The following is a 9,895-nucleotide window of genomic DNA, read 5'->3' on the forward strand; positions in this document are numbered from 1 at the left end:
TGGCAGATGCAGTATAATGCGGATAAATGTGAGTTTACCAACTTGGTAGGAAAAACAGGAAGGCAGATTTTTATCTGAATGGCTTTAAACTGAGAGAGGGGAATATGCAACGAGATCTGGGTGTTCTCGTACACCAGTCACTGAAGTTAAGCATGCAGGTGCAACAGGTGGTAAAAAGGGCTCATGGTTTGTTGGCCTTCGTTGCAAAAGGATTCGAGTACAGGAGCAGGGATGTCTTGCTGCAATCATACAGGGCCTTGGTGAGGCCACACCTGGAATATTGTGTGCAGTTTTGATCTCCTTATCTGAGGAAGGATGTTCCTCCTATAGAGGGAGTGCAGCGAAGGTTTACCAGACTGATTCCTGGGATGGTGGGACTGACGTATGAGGAGACATTGAGTCGGTGCGGATTATATTTGCTGGAGTTCAGAAGAGTAAAGGGGGATCGCAAAGAAACCTATAAAATTCGAACAGGACTTGACAGGAGAGATGCAGGAAGGATCTTCCCTATTTGTGGAGAGTCCAGAACCAGGGGTCATAGTCTAAGGATATGGGGTAACAATTCAGGACTGAGATGAGAAAAAATTACTTCACCCAGAGAGTGGTGAGCCTGTGGTATTCATTATTACTGAAAGCAGTTGAGGCCAAAACATTGTATGTTTTCAGAAAGGAATTCGATATAGCTCTTGGGGCGAAATGGATCAAAGGATATGGGGAGAAAGCAAGAACAGGTTACTGACTTGGACGGTCAGCCATGAGTGTAATGACTGACGGAACAGGCTCGATGGGCCTAATGGCCTACTCCTGTTCCTATTTTCTATGATTCTATGTCAGGGGTTGTTAGTCTGTAGGAAATTACAAAGAAAGGGAAGGGCAATGCCATGAAGGGATTTGAAAACAATTCTGAGAATTTGAAAGTCAAGACTTTGCTTTACTGGCTGCTAATGTAGGTCAGCGAGCACAGGGCTGCATGTGGAACGGCACTTGAGGCCAGTTTGGATACTGGCAGCAGAGCTTTAGGTTCCTTGAAGTTTTGGGAGAGTAGAATATTGGCTACCCTCCAGGAGTGTCTTAGAGCAGTTAGGTCTATAGGTAACGAAGTGTTACGACCAAGGCAGGAGGAGTGCCCTGTGTTTTCTAGCTTGATTCTCCAAACAGACACAACATATTTATATGTTTACCCGGTTACTGTTACAGCAAATCACTTTTTATATCCCAGAATAAAATTCGCTAGCCACATTTCTTTAATAAACAACAAAATTATCAGTTTATTATAAAACTAGACTTAACCAGTACCGAAGCAAAACATTAAAACAGAGATCGAAATATGGAAGTTTCCGTTTTTAAAATCCCCCAATTACACTCACACAAAGACTGGAAAAAATGCAAAAATTCCCCCTGCGGGGCTCTGTAACTAAAAAAAAAGACAAAAATGAATACTTTGTCCAAATACTTGCTCATTATTGACGAAAAAAAGGCAAGACACGGAAGGAAGTCATTTACCCATCTTTTGGTCTGGCATCCAAGTATATGGAGCCGGATCACTGGGATTGTTCCAGAAGCATTCCGTTTTGGAGATGTCGATAATTATTCCAGTTAACATTCCAGGAGATATGTGGCATCACGGTTTGCCACCAGCACACACTTGCATCACAGGACTTTTTCCGCTTCTCAGAAGCGATGCAAAACCTGGGATTTTTGCTCTCCCACACTCAGGATTTCTGCAAAGTGGGACAGAAAGAGGTGAGCTGGGTGGTTTCTGAGCGTCGACATCCCGACCTTCATGAACCTTTAGATTTGGCTTCTCCGCAATCATTTTCCCCAGGTCACCAACGGTTCTGTTGTTTACTGAACCCAAAGCACATGACTTCCAGCACAGGTGGTTTTCAAAAAACTCTCAAGTGTCGTTTTGCTGAGCTTTGTTCAAAAAAACACATCTATGGAATCTTCTAAGTTCTAACTTATGCCCTAAAAATAAAATATAAAAAAGGAAGCATTTTCATAAGATGAATTAGGTCATTAGCAGTTGATGAGTTGAGCCAGGTGCAAAGTTGGACAATGTTACAGAGCTATAAAAGGGATCTTTGTGATTTTACAACAAAGGCGGGAGAATTGTACCGTTAATACAGTTCCATTTCTCCAAGGGTCACAGCATATCAATGTATTTTCCTACCTACCAAAGATTAGCCAATTAGTTAGCCTATTTGTCCCCCCCAAAAAAACACGCAAAAGGCTTATTTAAACAACAACAACATTAACTATTTATTCGAAATAAAATGTCTTAACTACTAATGAGATAAACTTATATATGAAAACCTCCTTATTTCTGTTTTTCCCTAGCCCTCTTGCACACATACACACAAACAAACGCACATTCAAAAGGATTGATTCGGTAAAATCGTTTTTGGGTTTATAGCTGTTTCATAGGGGTGGGGGATCAGTTTGCCACGTTCTGGTTCTAAAATTTTCATTTGGTTAATGTATCCCAGAGTCTAATACTCGAGTGCCACCCAAAGTCTCTCCACCTGTGATGGGAAGGCGTTCAAGGCGATTCGACTGTAGTAGGTGTCACATAGGTCGATCAGCAGGGGTGTAGTAACAGGTCTGTTTAGCACTCACAGTGACAGTATAACAGGACAAGCTTTCTTCAGGTTCCAGGATTTCCCAAAACACAGGAGGCAGCAAGAATCACACCGGCTGCGGGAATTATTGAAAGACAGGAGGTAACAGGCATCCGCCACGTTTCTATTAGAGGGTTTCTTTTCAACAGATACAAATCTCATTTCCAGAAAGAAGTCTTTTTTGTGTCTTCCACTTTGATCTCCAGGCAGGTTAACACCGAATACTCAAGTCCAGATTTGACAAAGACGCTGAAGAGGATGTATGCAACCAATGCATTGAGGCAGATAGAGATCAAGCTTTTGGATAAGATTTGTAATGCAGAGGATTTGGTACTGGAACTCGACTCAGGGACAAAGGGATTGTGGAAGTTATGAATCGCCTGCTTCTACCGCAGGTATTGGACAGACAGGGGGATGTAGTCAGTGGATACGGAAAGGAGTTTGGATCAGCCCGGATGACAATGGCTTCCAGCTTTCCAACGCCTCAAAGGGAAGGACAGCAATACAATAAATCATCGGCAGGAATTCTACCTGTCCCGCCGGGTTCACGGTCCAGCAGACAGAAGCCTGTACCAACGGAGCTCATGCACTGCGCTCAGCCGCCGTACCGATGGAGCGCTAACTGATCAATGAGAACTTCGGCAGTGGATTACTGCTTGAAAAAGATGTGCTCGGATGGGAAGGTGAGCATCCGTGAGGGCGGGGCTAGAGCCTAACGAAGGTGCTGAAAGCCATTTAAAAGGGCTTTCAGCATCTTCACTAACTCTGAAAAGGCTGTTTTCATCACAGAGGATGGTGGGAGGAGCTAGAGCTCAACAGACGGCAAATAGCTGGCTAAGGGGAAAAGGACTGTCATTGCAATTAAAGGGGCGACGCAGTCAATATCAATAAATCTAACAGAGTCCTTGGAGGACCAGAACTTGCTTGCTGCAATGACTTATAGAGGCAATCGCATGAAGCCAATGTTCACAGAAGACTCACTGCATGTCTCCTTCCAGGCAGCTGAGGCAAGGCGGGAGGTCCTCTACCCAGCATACAGAAGGAGGAGGCCTCCCCAGGTCACCAAGAAGGCATGATAGAACGTTGTGAAGTAGGTCAGCAGCCACGTGGTAGTGAGGTGGACGTGACTATCGTGCCACAAGCGGGTCAATACATTCTCCAGACTGTGTGCGCCGAAGGGCCAGTTTCAGTGCTGTATCTCTAAACTAAACAAAACACTCTGCCAGGGTAAAGGGCATGTGACAGTCATCGTTGCTTTGAACTTATATGGTAGAGTTTCCAGTTGTTGATGCTGCAAAGTCAAAGTCATCTGTCTCGAATGAATGGCAGCAGCCCTGATGTGGATCGTGTGCTGGGCACATCTGAGATGCACAATGGTCCAGAAGTGTGCCAATCGTATACCTCTATGACACCGTTCCGAGAGGTAGCACGCAGTAAAAGGGAATGACAGGTGCTCCTTCAAGTCACAAAACTGAACAGATTGCCATGCGTTTCCACAGGAGAAGAAGGCACAGAATGCCCAAGAAATGCCCTTGGACATCACCAATATGGAAGTTCTTAAAAGTGTGTAGGAGGAGGCATTGCTGCTTTCTGGGGAGGCAGGAGGATACTCAGTTGCAAATGGTGCGGTAGGAGCACCTAGTCGGGTGGGCGAATTCCCAAGAGTTCGAGCAGGGGGCTGGCTCAAGCAATAAAGGTTGCTCGCGAGTTCAAAGTCACACATGTGTCCACACTGCAGTCTATGACATATCCTTCAGTCTGGAGTACTGATCACAACTGATGATTCTATTTTCACCTGCAGGTGCAACACAGCGGTGGCCAGGTGATGTCTCTGGGGCATATTCGTCCACAGCTGAGGAGCAGGAGGGTCCTCAGAGGGTGCAGATTCACATCCTTCCCCCTCACTAATCACGCGCTCACAGCCAGTCACCTCGGTTGGGCTCGTTGTTTCCTTGGATTCGTGGTCACTACCTGGTGCCATCACCACAACAACTGCCACACCAGATGCCAGAGGCAGTATCGTCCGATGCCTTGGACACTCGGAGGATCTTTGGAGGCCAGGGCTGTGCTAAGACTCTGAGGACATCCATTTGGTGGGGGATTCTTCAGTTGCAGTGTGATGTGTGTCAAAATCTGGAGTAGTTAACAGAGATGATGTATGTTGTGGCTCGGACTTTCGAGATCTCCTCCAGGTCATGGGTACCGCACAGTAAATGCCATCTGCACAACTGGATTCCTCCATTGACAGATTGGCGGCGGCACTAGGGAGCTCGATCTAGCAGACCCTGAAAACCCACATAGAATCAGTCAGCTCCATGCAGCAGTGCCTGAGCGAACTGTCAATGCGGCTCTTGCGACATCTGGAAGCTACTCATCCCTCTGAGGACAGCGAAGCGACCCAATTGAGTATCGTGAGGGCACAGAATCAGTAGCTGCATGCAACTGGGGTCTCCTCGCAGGGCACTCCTGATGTGTACAGCGTCACCTTGCCCCCTCTGCCAGTGACAGTAACAGTTCAGTATCATAGAGCGATGGAGGGTGCTCCTGACACTGCTCGGGGTCGCCTCAACATTCCGGGGCCCTCAAAGCTTCGGACAGTCAAAGGATGTCCGTCAAGTTCATCCCAGACCACGGAGCACCCTGATCAGTCACTTGCCTCTACCAGGGCTGACGGCAAGGGGTCGTCGACATGCGTGAGAACTCCCAAATGTTTCAAGAGATTACATTAACTGTTTTCGGGTCACTGATGCGCTTTAGAATAATTTATTTGTTGTTCGACCGCACACACAAAAAAAAAATCATTAGGCTTTTTATCGGCCTCAAGTCAATGATAATATTTCAGCTGCATGCCATGGAGCCTTGGGGGAGGTGACCTATTGGACCGTGTTTGTGTTTGAGGGAGAGGTGAACCTTTGAAGCTGAGATTAGCATTTCTGGTGAATGCCTTAGCGTTTTCAGCTGATTTGAATTTCTGAATTCAGATTGACATGTCAGTCGATGTGTCATGAGTCCCCGATAAGGAGAAAGACCTGAGTATTACAGCCCCCCGAGCCTTCCTTGCACTCAACTCCTGAAAGTCTCCAACTCCATCTCCACCACAATTATGGTAGCTGCGCCTGTTCCTCCTCCTCAACACTTTCACCCTCCGCATCTGAGAATGCCTCATGCTGAACATTGCCCTCATCCGCCAGACCCTCCTCCCTCTGCAGCACCAGCAGTCTGCTGATAAGAAAACTGCGAGATACCCTTGCAGACGATTGCTGCAGAGCACCACCTGCGTGATCCAGACACCTAAACCTCATCTTCAGTAGACCTATGGCCTGCTCAGCCTTGACTCTGAAGGTCATACAGCTGGAATTGTACCGTTCCTCTTCTTCATTCCGTGGTTCCATCACATTAGTCAAGCCTTCAGCGAGTAACACCTGTCGCCAAGTATGCATCCTGGCAGGAATTCGGTGGGCGGGTGGGTGGTGGGCGGGTGGCTGCACTGTGCTGGCACCTGTGATTTCTGCAGAATGAATACATTGGTTCTGATTCCTGGATAACAATCACACACCTGCAGTATACTATTTTGGTTGTCACAGACAAGTTGCACATTTATTTATTGAGACACCTATCGATTCATAAATGCATTTAACAGGCCTGTAGGTGCTCCAACGGCCATATGTGTGGAATCAATTATGTCTTGGAACACAGGGAACGCAGTGATGCTGCTAAATCCTCTGTTCTCTCGAACAGACTGAGAGCGTGTGTCTGGAATTTCATGTACAGGTTGGCATGCCTCAATATATTATCAAATATCACTTTAATGCTGTGCGGTGCTGATGACTGTGAGATTTTGCACATTCACCTATGAACGTCTTGAAAGAGCCTGATGCATAGACATTCATAGTGAATGTGACCTTTAAGAAAAAGGAACCATTCGTAAGGGCTGGAAGACTAACAACAGACGAATCACTTGAGGAATATGAAGACAGTAGGAAGGAACTTAAGCAAGGAGTCAGGAGGGCTAAAAGGTGTTATGAGAAGTCATTGTCAAACAGGATTAAGGAAAATCCCAAGGCTTTTTAAACATATATAAAGGGCAAGAGGGTAACCAGGGAAAGGGTTGGCCCAGTCAAGGACAGAGAAGGGAATCTATGTGTGGAGCCAGAGGAAATGGGTGAGGTACTAAATGAGTACTTTGCATCAGTATTCGCCAAGGAGAAGGACTTGGTGGATGATGAGTCGAGGGAAGGGAGTGTAGATAGTCTCAGTCATCTCATTATCAAAAAGGAGGATGTGTTGGGTGTCTTGCAAAGCATTAAGGTAGATAAGTCCCCAGGGCCTGATGGGATCTACCCCAGAATACTGAGGGAGGCAAGGGAAGAAATTGCTGAGACCTTGACAGAAATCTTTGCATCCTCTTTGGCTACAGGTGAGGTCCCAGAGGACTGGAGAATAGCCAATGTTGTTCCTTTGTTTAAGAAGGGTAGCAAGGATAATCCAGGAAATTATAGGCCAGTGAGCCTTACGTCAGTGGCAGGGAAATTATTAGAGAGGATTCTTCGGGACAGGATTTAGTCCCATTTGGAAACATATGGACATATTCGCGAGAGACAGCATGGTTTTGTGAAGGGGAGGTCGTGTCCAACGAATTTGATTGAGTTTTTTGAGGAAGTGACAAAGATGATTGATGAAGGAAGGGCAGTGCATGTTATCTATATGGACTTCAGTAAAGCCTTTGACAAGGTCCGTCATGGCAGACTGATACATAAGGTGAAGTCACACGGGATCAGAAGGGAGCTGTCAAGATGGATACAGAACTGGCTCGGTCATAGAAGACAGAGTTTAGCAGTTGAAGGGTGCTTTTCTGAATGGAGAGATGTGACTAGTGGTGTTCCGCAGGGATCAGTGCTGGGACTCTTGCTGTTTGGAGTATATATCAATGATTTGGAGGAAAATGTAGCTGGTCTGATTAGTAAGTTGGCGGATGACACAAAGGTTGGTGGAGTTGCGGACAGTGATGAGGATTGTCAGAGGATACAGCAGGGTATAGATTTGTTGGAGATTTGGGTGGAGAAATGGCAGATGGAGTTTAATTCGGACAAATGTGAGGTAATGCATTTTGGAAGGTCTAATGCAGGTGGAAAGTGTACAGTAAATGGCAGAACTCTTAGGAGTATTGACAGGCAGAGAGATCTGGGCGTACAGGTCCAGAAGTCACTGAAAGTGGCAACGCAGGTGGATAAGGTAGGCAAGAAGGCATATGGCATGCTTGCCTTCATCGGTCGGGGCATAGAATATAATAATAGGCAATTCATGCTGCAGCTCACGGAACTTTAGCTAGGCCACAATTAGACTATTGCGTGCCATTCTGGTCGCCACACTACCAAAAGAATGTGGAGTGTTTGGAGAGGGTACAGAAGAGGTTTTCCAGGATGTTGCCTGGTCGGGAGGGCATTAGATATGAGGAGAGGTTAGTAAAACTCAGATTGTTTTCACTGGAACGACTGAAGTGGAGGGGCGACATGATCGAGGTTTACAAAGTTATAAGCGGCATGGACAGAGTGGATCGTCAGAGGCTTTATGCCAGGGTGGAAGATCAGTTACTAGGGCACATAGGTTTAAGGTGAGAGGGGCAAGGTTTAGAGGGGATGTGCGAGGCAAGTTCTTTACACAGAGGGTAGTGAGTGCCGGGAACTTGTTGCCAGGGGAGGTGGTGGATGCATGTACCATAGAGACATTTAAGAGGCATCTTGACAATTACATGAATAGGATGGGAATAGAGGGATATGGGCCCCGGAAGTGCAGAAGGTTTTAAGTTTAGGCAGGCATCAAGATCGGCGCAGGCTTGGAGGGCCGAATGGCCTTTTCCTGTGCTGTACTATTCTTTGTTCTTTGTTTGGACTGTTGGTGGAGGGTGGGGGCACTGGAAGATCCGGGGTGGGACTGCCAAATTCTGTCGGAAACCCTGTATTTGCTCTTGTGCTTATCTTTCACCTTGCACAATAGGGGCTCCCTCCTCACCCCAACTGTGTGGCTCGGGACTGCTGGAGCTGGCCAGATGAAGTCAATCTGTATTGAACAGAAGGAAAATGAGAGAACTGGGCGACTGTTACCGACCCGGGCGAAGAACCCTCCCCTAACTGGAAGAATGAACCGTGGACTCAACAGCAAGGTGCTGCAACCATCAGTGGCGCAGTGGTTAGCACCGCAGCCTCACAGCTCCAGGGACCCGGGTTCGATTCTGGGTACTGTCTGTGTGGAGTTTGCAAGTTCTCCCTGTGTCTGCGTGGGTTTTCTCCGGGTGCTCCGGTTTCCTCCCACAAGCCAATAGACTTGCAGGTTGGTAGGTAAATTGGCAGTTATAAATTGTCACTAGTTTTGGTAGGTGGCAGGGAAATATAGGGACAGGTGGGGATGTGGTAGGAATATGGGATTAGTGTCAAATGGGTGGTTGATGGTCGGCTCAGACTCGGTGGGCCGAAGGGCCTGTTTCAGTGCTGTATCTCTTATCTAATCTAATCCTCGCAGCCCTTCTCTCGCTTCCATCACTCCGCCACCTGTCCTCTCCTCCCCTTGTCCTTTTCAGCCCTTTCCGCCTCTACTCCCATTCTCACCGCGCCCCCCCAAACACGCCCCCGCCCCCATAATATTGCTTGTGTTGAAGAGAACACTGTTGTTTTCTTTGTTTCTTGGGGTTGGGCGTGGCTCTTCGATCCCATGGCAAGCTCCTCTTCGCCGATGGTGGGGCCTTCACGCACGTATGCTGCTGCAGCTGCACCTGTTGCCCCATCACCGTTTGCGTTTCTAACATCGAGGCATGGGGTCAAGAGCTATGTCCATCTCAATATAACAATATAGGTAGGCGTAAAGACAATGGCCGAGGTTTTCGGCCCTTCACCCATTGTTGCTGTCTCTAAAATTTACAGGAAGGCGCTGCTTTTCCTGAAGGCCAAGTGTCGGTGTCCCTGACTGTGAACAAGGGGCTCACAGTGAACAAGGGGCTCACAGTGGGCGGAACCTTTCCGCCAGTGGACGCCTTGGAGACTTCTGCACAACGGGTCATTCTGTCGAATATCCAGGCCTTCGTTCTCGGTTAGCTCCTCCTTCCCCACTTGCACCACCTGGGGGACGTAACGACGGGGCTCATTCCAGTGCCGCTTGGACTTTGGGAGAACAGCCTCCGGCATGTGTACTCCTTACATCACCAGTTATTTCTGCAGCTGGCGTGGGAGGAGGCCACGGATGGCTACTTCAATGTGGATTTCCAAAGGATGGTTTTCACAGCC

This window comes from Heterodontus francisci, unplaced genomic scaffold (genome assembly GCF_036365525.1).
Source record: "Heterodontus francisci isolate sHetFra1 unplaced genomic scaffold, sHetFra1.hap1 HAP1_SCAFFOLD_510, whole genome shotgun sequence".
Taxonomy (NCBI): domain Eukaryota; kingdom Metazoa; phylum Chordata; class Chondrichthyes; order Heterodontiformes; family Heterodontidae; genus Heterodontus; species Heterodontus francisci.